This window comes from Paralichthys olivaceus, chromosome 12 (genome assembly GCF_024713975.1).
Source record: "Paralichthys olivaceus isolate ysfri-2021 chromosome 12, ASM2471397v2, whole genome shotgun sequence".
Taxonomy (NCBI): Eukaryota; Metazoa; Chordata; class Actinopteri; order Pleuronectiformes; family Paralichthyidae; genus Paralichthys; species Paralichthys olivaceus.
The window spans coordinates 1,343,347-1,358,130 of NC_091104.1; positions in this window are offsets into that span (position 1 = coordinate 1,343,347).

A 14,784-nucleotide genomic window follows, 5' to 3' on the forward strand; every position below is an offset into this window, starting at 1 on the left:
GTTCAACTCAGTTTTTTCTCTCTCTCTCTTTTCTGTATGATGGGGACATTAAGAAATATTTTGGACTGTTTAATGGCGACTCAGCTATTTGTTGCATGCACCTGTGCTTCACATACACATTTATATACTTGCTCACATACACTCATGAGATCATGCCAACTCTCACACATGCTTGCTGAGTATAAATATTAAAGCTGAACCTGTTATGTTTTGTGGGGAGAGGGTAAGGGAGCAGGTGGACCCAAAAAGGCATAACAAAAGGTTTTAACAAAAAGTGTCCTTTAATACAAAGCAAACAAACAAAATCCAAAATAACAGCAATTCAATAATGCTCTTAAGCAAAAACAGTGGAGACACAAGGAAACACTAGAGACTTACTGGAACGCAGAGTGGTGGAACGACACATGGGAAGACATGCATCTCATAACAACGAACTGACAAAGACACAGGGACAAAGAATTAAATGAGACACTGAACTAATGAGAAACTAGAGACAGGTGGCACAGGACAAACAGGTGAGCCTGATGAGGGCAGGAAGTCCAGGGGGAAAACACACAAGGAGCAGAGACTACAAAATAAAACAGAAAACAGAGATGAACTCTGGAGGAACACTGAGAAGGACACAGGGTGAAGCACAGGGTGAAACGGGAACACAGAAAGAAACAGAGTGGGATATAGGAGAGGGACACAAGGAGCAAAACTTAAAACATGAATCCAAATGTAAGAAAAACACAATCCATACTTGAAATGAAAACTCTCAAAAACCAAAAACACAGGACACTTGACAGAACCCTGCATCATACATACGCTCATATCAAGCACAAAAATAGACCTGTACAGCCAGCGCGCTTTCTTGCAGACACATTGACACTCTTATCACACTTTACATTATACCAAGCTTTCACATGTTAACTATACTTTTTTTTTATCAGATTTGATTGGGCAGATATTTTGTGTTAAAAACAGCCATTGCCTCTGGGGTTTATTTCTTTCCTTTGTGAATTACTTAACTGATAGATGAAGTCAAAGGCTGCCTTCAGTTCAGTATGATATTGGTTCTAAACAACAGCTTCCAGTTCACATGATGTTTTGGCAGTTCATAATATCTCCTTTTGACAACTATCTGGTCCATTTAAGTTGCATAGTTGAGATAGTTGTCAATGTGGACGTCATCTGCCTCGACCGGTTGGGGTGAGCAGAGAAAAATGGGAGGAGGTGGCTCCTGTTGTGCATCTGTTGGTCAGACCTTGTGTCTTGGCCAATTGTGCTGAAGTTCTTAGGCAGGCTCTTGCGTCGCTGCCTTTGAAAGGTTTTAGCAGTATGCTCCAGGCAGGCCTGCTTGAAATTGAAGAGTGTGGGTAGGGAGGAAGTCTCCGAATTTATCTGGCATGGTGAAAGACCAAGACAAATGTTTCATTCTCTGCAGCTGCCTAAAGAAAAGGCAGTCTAGCTGTGCTGAACACGCTTTTTTATAACTGGGCTTTTCACATTTGTACGCTTAGTTACACTCATTTCTTAGGCTTGAAACTTGTGTGAATGCTTGGGCATGCTCTCCAGAGTCCCCGTGGAGCGTAGTGACATGTATGCCTGAAAAAATAAACACAAACATTAAAGGTACAATGTGTAGAATCTAGTGACATCTAGAGGTGAAGTTGCGTGTTGCAGCTGAATACTCCTCACCTCACCCTCCTCTTCCCAACAACATCACTAGGAAAAATTCCTTCACCTAAATCTTACACACTGAACCTTTAAGTATATTCCATTGATTATCAACACTATTAAAGCATGGCAGGAGATCTGGACAGAAGAGGTGTAAAATCAATGATTTCTCCTATCTGTAATAACAAAGAATTTTCACCAGGCTTGATCCCTTCTTTATTTGAATCATGGCGTGACAAACAGATTGGTGTGATAGGGGATATATATGAGATGTCCTTTCAGCAGCTTCAAGACTAATCTAATCTCCCTAAAGATATTTTTTGGGGATATTTACAACGGAGACATTTTTTCAACACGTGTGCGTGTGGGGGGTATTGAAGTGGATTAATAATCTGGCTTCAGTTCACCACCTCAAGTCTGCATCATCATTTTTCCATCTCCAAAATGTTTGAACACGTGTCAGAGTTAGCATACAAGTGCACACATTTTAAGTTGTCAATATAAATCCCAATGTTTGCATGAGAAGTGGTGTACGGATCTTTATGCTACAATTATTTAATAATGTTTCCTTTGATTATTAATTTTGCTTACGATTTGCCTGTGTTGTATATTGAGTGGCGATTGTTGTGGAAAATCTGCTGATCAATGGTCAAATCATCAATGAAGAAAGTGTTCAGGAGCCCTTTGATGTCTTATGCTGAAATATGTATTGAAGCTTGGCCAAGGATAAAATCAGAATTCATCCATACAACATCTGTGCATGATGCTCTCTCATATTCTGAAGTCTGCTTTCCTGCAGTCACACTTTAAACCCCAACAGATCATTTAATCTATGGGTCTGCTTGTTCCTAAACAATCAAATGTATTTTCTAGTTATGGAGACAGTATTGCTTATGCAGTCTCATATCTTTGATGTCTAGGGAGTGAAGGCTTTGACCTTCACCAAGATCTTGCACTTCCCAAACACAACAGCCTGTTGCACTCTGCTCCAGAGAGGACAAGAGACAGTGTCTATGAAAATCCCATAACAATTCCCTCTTATTGATCATAAGATCAATCCTGATTACCATTACCCTTAATTATTACATTTTCAGACTGCCAGGAGCCCCTTCAGAACAGATCCAACATTATGCATTGCGAAATCATTTTCAATTTAACAACAAATGAAAAACATTTGAATCACTTTTTTAAAACACAAAATCAACAAACATTATTCTTTGAACTCGTCATTCAGTTAAGATCAATTAATACAGTGAGGTAAAAGAAACACCTCTTTTGTACCACCCTTAAAACTTCTTACATGTGTCCCATGAATTCCGTCTTCTGGCCAACAAGGGCATTTATGAAGCAGACCTTCATTTTTATGATGATCTCCTGAAACACTTAGGCGTTAAAGGAGCTCACGATGGAGTTCACAGATCACATGCAACTACTGACAGAGGCCAAAAATTTCACTGATTCAACTAAAAGTGAAACAAAAAGACCCTGTGCTAACTACTCTACTCTAGACAGGAGCAAAGGCCAAACCACAATAATGGGGAGGAGAAGGACCTATTTTTGCCCTGTCTCATATTAGATCAAACCCTAGCAACTGAGAGGGTGGTAACGTGAACATACTTGATTTCATCAGCACAATAAAACAATTGAATAAACATACTTGAACAATCAAAACAATAAAACAACTGAATAAACATACGTGAGTCCATGAGAACAATAAAACAATTGAATAAACACACCTGATTCAACAACTTCAATCAAAATCAAAACTTAACACATTGACCATCATCATAATTAACACATTGAAGAGTCTTCAACCCATGTACATTATGGACATAGAGGTACACCACCATGGAGAGGTTGCTAGAACATACGATGCATGGCGATGTGGCTTCTTATCCTCGCAGGATTATCATTTCAACTTTCACAAATTTTCAACCACAACATATATATATATTTCTTTCTTTTTTTTAACATACAATGCAAAGCTGAAATCATCAATATATGCATAAGACTAGAATAAACACTGGAGTTTAAAATAGTATGTTCCTCCCAAACTTTATTTTTAGGAAATAACATACCGTTTCTCCATCTTGCCCTCTGGTTCATCCCTTAAGAAACATTTTTTTCTATAAATTAGGAGGCTCTTTTTCACTGTCATCCTTAAGCAATGTCATCCATCTGCGGACTCTGTACCCACTCATCAAGACCTTGATAATCGTAGTACCTTGTAACCATACCATTAGCTGCAGCAATGTCTGCTCTTACACGCCTGGAGTGCTTGAATTACAGACCTTGTAGTTTTCTTAACTATCACTTACTATTACTTGATTATTGAAATCAAACATGAACAGAGGAGGATGAGCAGGAGAAGTGTGACAACAAGGGTAGTTAAGAATTTGACCAGCCCAGACCCCCATGACCCAAAGACACCTGAAAAGTTCCCAAAAGTTTAACCATGATTATCATGTAATTCTTTGATGCCTCGTGCTGTGTCATGTGCCATGTCTAGGACATAAGCTGCATCAGAGATGTAGGAGCAACATTCAGTACCTGTAAGTTTACAGGTTCCCCCTTGCGTTGCCAAGATAGCTGACAGACCTTGAGTGATTTTTGACACAAAAGCTGGACCTCTGTCACCATCTATTTCCTGTGGCACTCCGTTCCTAGGGATCAGATCTTTTAACAGACATTTCACAACTGTTCTTGCATCTTCTTTTCGTGTTGCAAAACCCTCCACCCATTTCGAGAAGCGATCTGTTATGACTAACAAATATTTGTAGCCTTGACAACTTGGCATGCCCGGCACAAACCATTGCGAGCAAATAACATCATTTATTACCCCTCTTCCGAAATGTGCTGGTCCATGAGCAACATGTGCCAGCACATGTAGGAGAGCTCGAGGGCAAACAGGTCGACCATCAGGGTGGAGCCACAAACCAGACTCCACATTAGGTCAGAAATGAGACCCATGTTTTTGCACCAGAATAGCTGTAGCGAAGCCATCTCTTTCATTCACATGCAGATGGGATGGCTGATGATAGTCTGGCAAACCCAATGCCGGAGCCATTATGAGAGCATGCTTCAGATCTTGAAAGGCTTTGTGCATCTCATCCGTCCACTGCACCATGGGAGGGGCTGAATGCAGTGTGGCAGTTTGCAAAACAGTCCATAGCTGCATACTCAAAATTCCAATGCCTACAATAGTTAGCCATCCCTAGAAATGAGAGCAATTTTTTCTTGGTAGTGGGGGGTGGCATGCTGACCAGCAGTTTCACCCTCTCTGGTGACAGAAGGCGCTGTCCATCCTTCAAAACATGACCCAAGTACGTGACCTAAGGTCGTCAAAATTGTAACTTAGCCAGTGATTCTGATGCTCTATGGCCACACTCAGCCAGTCTCTGCAAGATGAAAATAGAGTCAGTTCAACAAGCTTCTTCTGTCGGAGAAGCTACCAGGAGATCATCAGCATATTGCAGGAGAGTGGATCCCCCTGTCAGGTGGAGATCGTCCAAGTCCCTCTTTACCGCTGCTGCATACACTGGAGGGCTGGACCCTGCACTAACCATCGCCATGTGTACTGCTTGCCCTTATATGTGAATGCAAACAGGTATTGGCTGCAATGGTATTGATAAAAAAGCTGAACTTAAATCAATGACTGTGTAGTATGTGGAGCTGGATAGTAATGAAGCTAAAATTTAATTTGTGTCTGGCACAATCGTAGCTGTGGGCACTACTATGTTATTAATAGCTTGCAAATCTTGCACAAACCTCCCCTCATCTGGAAGATTTGCTTTTGGGATGGCTAGAATGGGTGTGTTACTTGGGCTGGTGGTTTGAACCAGCAAACCTTGATCCAATAGAGATTGAATGACACCTTCAATTCCTGCAATTGCTTTGTGAGGCAAACTGTACTGTCTTATCATTGGTAGATTAGCTTCATGCTTGAGTGTGACTTTATGTGGCAGAGCTGAATTTACAAAACCCACATGATTTTTGAGCTGGTAGTCCTCTCAATGTTTGGCAGTGGGCCACCATTTTGTCAAGTTGCTGTGGCCTACAGCCAGGAGCAACTCCTACTGTGGTCCACAGGGGTGTGTGGGTTGCACATTAGCAGCCAGTGGGGGAGGAGGTGGTGGGGGTGGAGGTGGAAGGGCAGGATAGGCTGTCTGTGAGGGGCCCCTTGTCTGATGACCCTCATTTGGGTGCCCGTTTTCACAATGACCGCTCATACAGTCTCTAACCCAATGCCCTGCTTTGCCACATTTGTTACAATTTCCTCATCTCTGCCTTTTGCTATACTGTTCACCCTCTTGTCGTGGTTCAAACTGATCATTTAAATGCTGTAACATTTGTTTAGATTTGGAGATGGAGCTTTCACAAATTAGAACCTCATTCCTGTATAATGCCATTATTTTATTTATCGTTGCATTCCAGGTCTTGGTGTTCAGATCAGTGATTGACAGCGTATATGTTGCTGCCACATATGGCTTCAGATTTTGCAGAAAAGTTTGTACAGCAAAAAGTTCATTTTCTTCCCGTTTTATTCCTGCATTTCCTCTGTAAACCTCTGAATAAATTCAGGCACAGAATCTTTTAGTTGTTGGATGCAGTGAAGCACCTGTAAGAAGTCATTGCGCTGTTGTGCGCATTTTGCTATTGCTGTTTTGGCTTCTCTGTTTAACCAATCAATCAAAGTTTTGGTTGCAGGCCATTGATTATCCTCTGTTGCTTTAGGGAAAACAAACTCATTTTTACATAAGGCCCATTCAGTGCTATATGTGAAAGTGATCAGCTGTTGAACATCAGGTATTAGACAGTTGTAAAAAGTGCATGCTTGTTTCAACCATATCCAATACTCATCAAGGTGAGTAATTGGATTGGGAGATTTCCTTGTCATATCCATGATTTCAGACAGAGACCATGGTTTGGCCCTCATTGTCTCTCGTCCTCTACCCCGACAGCGGGAGTAATGTGCAGTTTCAGGATAGGTCTGTGTCTGTGTTGTTTTTGGTGTCACTACATGCTCTGCTTCAGCATTGTGTTCTGTGTTAAGTTCCTCCTTCTCCTGTGTGGCTCTCTGTTCCTGTTAGGCTTGGTTACTGAGTTGGACCCCAAAGCAGACGCGGACTGGTGGTTTGCGGTTTTAACAGAGTTTATTTATACGAACACAAACAGGAGCAGGCTGGGGTGGCAGGGTGCAGGCTGGCTCGATGATCCAGGGTGAGACGAGGATGAATGGAGGAGCAGCGAGGCGCACGGAAGGGCTGGGTAGAAGGAAGGAGATACTAGGGTTAGTGAATATCCATGAAACGAACACGGGAGTCGAGGACATCGATAGCACATGAAGATACCGGACGGGACGGAATAATCTGGCACAGGAGTGGAGTCAGGACCAGGCGTTTATAGTGGGGATGATGAGGTGATAGAGATCAGGTGCGCCTCGTCGCTGCAGCCAGGAACCAGCCACGCCCCCTTGCCACACACACAACCTGCACTGAGAAAAACAGAAAAGGGGAGGGGGAGAGACACCACAACAAAACACCAAACAGAAATCACCACAGTACCCCCCCCTCAAGAACCGCCTCTTGGCGGTCTACCAGGCTTGTCCGGGAAACGAGTGTAAAAGTCAGTGAGGATAGTGGGGTCAAGAATAAAAGACCGGGAAACACATTGACGTTCCTCCGGCCCATAACCCACCCAATCCACCAGATATTGGTAGCCCCGCCCTCGCCGACGTACATCCAAAACCGCCCTTACCGTGTAGGCCGGATGGTTATCTATTACCAGGGTGGGTGGAGGGGGCTCGGCCGGAGGGCTTAGAGGGCTAGAGGACACTGGCTTGAGGAGAGAGACGTGGAAAGCAGGGTGGATCCTTAATGAAGGGGGAAGCTTGAGTCTCACCACACATGGGTTAATGACCCGATCGACCTCATACGGTCCAATGTACCTGGGGGTCAACTTTCGGGACTCCGTCTGGAGGGGTAGATCCCGCGACGACAACCAGACCTTTTGACCTGGCAGGTACACAGGAGCAGGGGTGCGATGTCGATCGGCCAATCGCTGATTGCGGGCGGTGGTGCGGATGAGTGCTGCCCGAGCCTCGCGCCAGACCCGACGAGCGCGTCGGAGGTGTGCCTGGACGGATGGAACTGCCACGTCAGTCTCCTGGGCTGGGAAGAGTGGAGGCTGGAAGCCATTGGCGGCCATGAAGGGAGACATCCCTGTGGCAGAGCAGACCAGGGAGTTGTGGGCATATTCGACCCAGGGAAGGTGGATGGCCCAGGAAGCCGGGTGTTGTGCTGTCACGCAGCGCAGGGCCGCCCCCAGATCCTGATTGGCCCGTTCTGTCTGGCCGTTGGTCTGTGGATGGTATCCTGACGATAGGCTGGCCGACGCCCCCAACGCCTGGCAAAACGCCTTCCAGGTCCTGGCTGAGAACTGTGGCCCCCTGTCCGACACGATGTCCACGGGGATGCCATGTATCCGGAACACATGAGTGACCAGTAGGTTGGCGGTCTCGAGGGCGGATGGAAGCTTCGAGAGCGGAATAAAATGAGCTGATTTGGAAAATCGGTCAACTATGGTCAGGATAACGGTGTTCCCTTCAGAGGGGGGTAGGCCTGTGATAAAATCCACCGCTATATGCGACCAGGGGTGGTGAGGGATGGGCAGGGGGCGCAGCAATCCCGCAGGAGCCTGATGGGACGCCTTGCTCCGGGCGCAGACAGAACAGGCGGCGACAAACGCCTTGGTATCCGCCACCATGGAGGGCCACCAGAAGCGTTGCTGCAGCAGGTTCAGGGTACGGCGACATCCAGGATGACAGGAGATCCGGGACGAATGTCCCCACTGAAGGACTGGGGATCTGACAGACGGGGGAACAAACAACCTGTTTGGTGGACATCCTTCTGGGACAGGCTGATCCCTCTGGGCCCCCTGGACCACACCTTCAATCTCCCATCCTGCTGCTCCCACCACACAGGAAGATGGTAGTATGGTGCTCCCAGACGTGTCCTCAACCGGAGGGGCAAACTGACGTGACAGGGCATCAGGCTTTATGTTCCTCGACCCCGGACGGTAGGTGAGGGTGAAGTTGAACCGCCCGAGGAACAACGCCCACCGAGCCTGGCGCGAGTTGAGCCTGCGGGCAGTGCGCAGGTAGGACAGGTTCTTATGGTCAGACCAAACAATAAACGGGTGAGTAGAACCCTCAAGCCAGTGCCTCCATTCCTGCAGGGCCAGGACGACCGCCAACAGCTCCCGGTTCCCCACATCGTAGTTCTTTTCCGCCGGGGAGAGCTGGCGGGAGAAAAAGGCACAAGGGTGCTGCTTCAGGTCCGTGGTGGTGCGCTGAGAGAGCACGGCCCCCACCCCGGAGTCGGAAGCATCCACCTTCACAATGAACTGGAGAGCAGGATCCGGGTGAATTAATACAGGAGCAGAGGAAAATAGTACTTTGAGTCTGGAGAACGCCACCTCGGCTGCCTGTGACCACACAAAAGGAACCTTAACCGATGTGAGCCTGGTGAGGGGTGTAGCAACTCTGCTGTAGTCTCGGATAAACCTACGGTAAAAATTGGCAAACCCGAGAAATCTCTGTAGTTGCTTCCTTGATGTAGGAGTGGGCCATTCGGCCACTGCCTTAACCTTGGCAGGGTCGGTCTTGATTTGCCCCTTCTCCACAATAAATCCCAAGAAGCTCACAGAGGATACATGAAAGTTACATTTCTCCGCTTTAACATATAGTCTGTTTTCTAGGAGTCTTTTCAATACAATGTTCACGTGTTGAATGTGCTCCTGGGTGGTACGTGAAAAAATCAAAATGTCATCAAGGTATACAAACACAAAACTGTTGAGCATATCTCTCAACACATCATTAATGAGAGTCTGAAACATGGCAGGGGCATTCGTGAGGCCGAAAGGCATGACCATATATTCAAAGTGTCCCAGGGGAGTGTTAAACCCCGTCTTCCACTCGTCTCCCTCTCTAATTCTAACTAAATGATAAGCGTTGCGAAGGTCCAACTTGGAGAAGATAGTAGCCTTGTGCAGGGGACCGAAGGCTGAGTCAATGAGTGGGAGGGGATACTTGTTTTTGACAGTTATGTCATTGAGGCCCCTAAAATCGATGCACGGGCGAAGCGATTTATCCTTTTTCTCCACAAAAAAAAACCCTGCCCCCAATGGTGAAGAAGAAGGACGAATAAGTCCCGTAGCCAATGAGTCTGTGATATAAGTCTCCATGGCCTCTCTCTCTGGTCTAGATAAATTATACATCTTACTGGAAGGAAAAGGGGCGCCAGGTAGCAGATCAATACTGCAGTCATAAGGTCTATGGGGAGGAAGAGCTACTGCTAACTCCTTACTGAATACCTCCTGGAGGTGATGATATTCGGCAGGAACCAAACTGAGATCCACTGGCGTGGGCGGAGAAGGTGCGGTAGTCAGAGTGGAAGGAAAGGCGGAGTGTAGACAGTGAGAGTGACAAAATGAACTCCAATTAGTGATGGAGGAGGAGGACCAGTCAATGTGAGGATTGTGAAGTTTTAACCAAGGGAGACCTAACACTACTGGGGAAACCGGAGATGGGATAACATAAAAAGATATAGCTTCATGATGATTTCCGGAGAGCTGAAGAGAAATGGGAATAGTGCGATGAGTAACTTTAGCTAGGAGTCTACCATCCAGGGCGAACACCCTCTTAGGCTGCGGCAGGAGCTGAGAGGGAATTTTGGACTGGGTAACCAGTTCGGAGTCAATAAAATTGTCATCTGCCCCAGAATCAACTAAAATAGACAACGGAAGGGAGGTCTGATCCCAAGACACAGTACCTTGCAGAGTCAGGCGAGGAGGAGACGAAACAACAGCAGAATGGCTCACCAGTGCTCCTCTTGTGGCTGGTGAGCCCCCCCTTTTGGCCGAGATGGGCAGAGCGTAATCCGATGACCGTCCAGGCCACAGTAAAGGCAGAGTCCACGGAGATGGCGACGTTGACGCTCCGTAGGTGTGAGTCTCATCCTCCCCAGGTGCATAGGTTCCTCGATGTCGAGGAGAGCAGGTGTAGATCCAGGAGGAATCCTGTTCGAGGAGGACGTCGGCAGCGGAGAGGGCGCAAGCCCCCGATGGTGAGGGCTCATTGTCCGCATCACGGGAGGGGTATGGCTCGCCCTACCGGATCTCTCCCTGCGCCGCTCGCGGAGACGATTATCTAAACGTGTAGCTAATGAAATCAACTCATCTAGAGAGGTCGTCTCGTCACGAGCGGCCAACTCATCCCTCAGCTCGTCCCTTAATCCCCGGAGAAAAACCCCTTGAAGCGCTTGCTCATCCCAGCCACTATCGATCGCTAGAATGCGGAAGCCGATCGAGTGGTCCGCCACGGATTTCTCTCCCTGACGAAGAGAAAGGAGCCGGCTACTGGCCTCCTTACTACGCAGAGGGTGGTCAAAAACTTTTAGGAATTCCTCGGTGAAAGAGGAAAAAGAAAAACAAATCGGCGAATTGCTGCGGGAAATGGCAACAGCCCAAGCCGCGGCTCTCTCCGACAACAAACTCATGACGAAGGCAATCCGCGACTTGTCTGTGGAGTATGTTAACGGCTGCTGGTCGAATACGAGGCTGCACTGATGGAGGAATTGTCTACCTGAGCCTAACTGCCCTGCAAACCTGGCGGGTGTGGGGATGAATGGTTCCCGGGGCTGTGTGGGAAGAGCGACCGGAGAAGCTGCTGGTGGAGATGCTGGAACTGGAGCGGGAACGGGGGCGAGCGCCGGAGTCGTCAGCGTGGAGAGGTGAGTAGTGAGCTGTTCCATGCGGTCACCGATCAGTGCCACGTTGGAGGTAAGGTTTTGTAGAGTCTCCATTACCTCGTTCAGGGCTCTCTCGTGCTGCCCAACACGAGTTCCTTGGGACGAGAGAGCTTGTCTGAGTCTTTCCGCATCCGCGGGGTCCATTTTTGGCCAGATTATTCTGTTAGGCTTGGTTACTGAGTTGGACCCCAAAGCAGACGCGGACTGGTGGTTTGCGGTTTTAACAGAGTTTATTTATACGAACACAAACAGGAGCAGGCTGGGGTGGCAGGGTGCAGGCTGGCTCGATGATCCAGGGTGAGACGAGGATGAATGGAGGAGCAGCGAGGCGCACGGAAGGGCTGGGTAGAAGGAAGGAGATACTAGGGTTAGTGAATATCCATGAAACGAACACGGGAGTCGAGGACATCGATAGCACATGAAGATACCGGACGGGACGGAATAATCTGGCACAGGAGTGGAGTCAGGACCAGGCGTTTATAGTGGGGATGATGAGGTGATAGAGATCAGGTGCGCCTCGTCGCTGCAGCCAGGAACCAGCCACGCCCCCTTGCCACACACACAACCTGCACTGAGAAAAACAGAAAAGGGGAGGGGGAGAGACACCACAACAAAACACCAAACAGAAATCACCACAGTTCCTCTGATTCTGACTCAGAAATCTTGCTGCTGTCTTGTGCTCTTGCACCTTTTGCTCTTTTTTCTAGTTCTGCAGCTTTTCTGTCTCTTTCCCTGTCAGCCCTCTCTTTCTTTTCTTGCCTAACTCTATTCCTTTCTCTCTCCTCTCTATCCCTTTTCTGCCTCTCTCAACTGCCTCTTGTTATTCTCTGTCTCCAGTCTTTCTCATTTTTTTGTTGTTCTGACATTGGCAATCCGACAGCATTTAGTAAGTGTGTGGAGAGGGAGTTTTAGCTTGACGCTTTTTTTACAGTTCAAACAAAAACAAAAAGTGCAGGGAGTTCTAAGGCTCAGCAGCAACTCTCTCTCTCTCTCTCTCTCTCACTCTCTCACTCACACTAGGGCTGTCAACGAATATTCTAAATTCGAATATATCCTCGAATATTTAAAAAAAACGGAGATTCGATTGTGAAAATTAATATTCGACTGTGGAAAAAAACACATCAGCGGCTGTTTTGCGAGTGGGCGCACTGCATGACGGGACAGGCGACAGGAGTTGCACTTGCACAGCGTCACTCACTGTTGAAAGTGAGATGCGACCAGGGTTTCCAGGCAGGTGGATAAAAATTTGGGCTGGTTTCAGATTGGTTCGGCGGGGTTTTGTAGGCGAAACACGGGCCTTCTTCCTGCGACCCTCTGTTCAGCAGGCAGCAGTCTCGCTCACTCCTTCACCCACATAAACACACACTACAGCTCTGGCTGACGTGCCCCCTATACTCGCAACATACACTCCCACTACCTTCAGCTCACGTCACCCACAGAGACCCGTTATTACCGGACTGGATGTCTAACTCACACACATACGTCTACTATCACGGACTATTTCGATATCGATATGTTCAGCAGCCCGTCTGGAGGGACTGCGAGCAAGAAGAGCTGCCGCTTATGTTTATATAACGTTATTGGGCTCACGGTAACGTTACTAGTAGTTGTGATTTGTAGAGGGCTGGATGTTTATTACATTTTCGGGAGAGTTTGCTGCCTTAACTTACCTTCGAAACATATATCTGCTCTCCGTAGCTTCTCCTCTCATCAAAACTGTTTCTTCTCTCTGCCGTGTGTGTGAGCAGTGTGCATGCACAGCTCTCTCTGCTGATTGGCTGTTACCTGGCTCTGTGTGTAACCAATCAGGTGGTGCTATGGGTGGTACAATGCTGGAGACAGAGTAGAGACTACAGACAGAGAGGCGTGGCTGCATCAGAGCCAAAATAACCCAGTTTGGAATTGATCTCTTAAAAAAAAGGCCGATGCCGATATGCGTCAAAATGCTGAAAATTGGCGCCGATAATCGGCCCGGCCAATAATCGGTCGATCCCTAGTTTAAACCTTAGGCGGGTCCCTCTGTGTCGAGTGCAGCCCAAAGCCGCAAATAATTTTGAAGAAGACATTTATAAAGCAAAACTGGAAATGCTGAATGAAAAAGGGATAGATGTGAAGAAAGTTATGTCAGTGGCTATGGATGGAGCTCCAGCTATGGTGGGGAGAGAGGATTGGTTCAACGCCTGAAAGTTCACTATTTTTCCTCAAAATTCAGAGGTAAGAACAATAAAGATTAACGGACTGAAATAGGCATATCAAGCTACAAGCAGGATTCTCATTACATCTATGATGCAGCAACAATAAGCAACAGTGCGCTCAACTCAGAGTGGCGTGGGTGTTCGGTAATCACAAGAAGCCATTTTCTGATGCACAAATTATAAAATAATGTATGACTGAAGTGATGGACACCATGTTTGAAGGCAAGTAAAAGAGGAAATGAAGGCTAAAATCAAGCAAATCCCCCTTTCAGATTCCACAGCAACCAGACGTACTGAAATACTGGCCGGTGAGCTAATTAAACAGCTTAGTGATGGAATAAATATACAGACTGCATTTCCTTAGCTGTGGATGAGTCCACTGACCTCACTAATAACGCTCAGTTGATGGTGTATGTGAGATATTTTGATGAGCCAAAGAGGGAATTTGTTGGCTGATTTACTGTTAAATTGAAAGGGATATTTTGTTTTATTTTAGCATGTGTGTTAATTTTTGAGATCATTGATTCACCATAGAACAGCTATACATATGTCTATATTTAAAAAGAAAAGGTTTCTTCAATATATTTGATATAGTTTTGGATTCTTTGCATGGCTTTTGTATTGTTTTGTTTGAAGATTTATTTGAGTTTATGTCAAAATGGAAATGGTTATTTATTTTATTTTAATGTGTATTTGTGTTGTTCTTTTGAGTGAAAGGGACATTATGTTTTGAAAATAACAGTTTTATGGCTTGTTGCAGGACAACAAAAATAAATGGACCTTTGACTTACTGAAAACTGTCTTTGTGGACCTTGATGATTTGTATTTGAGGAACTATGTGATAGAGTATGAAACAAAGGTTCACCAAAAGGAGGTATATTTTTGATTCATAAAATAGTGTTAGGGAGTTCAGACTAAAGCCAATGAGATTTTTTAACTGCCAGGAATTTTGGCAGACGATGTGCTAGATGTGGTGGTAATAGTGAATATGGGAAGTGTAGAGAAGTGTAGAGAGGGAGTTAGACTGAAGTTGTCACACCACAGCAAAGTCAAGTTAAGTTTTTGTCTTGTCTCCATGTTTGTATTGTGATTTCCTGTTTTATTTTGAAAAGTAACTCTTC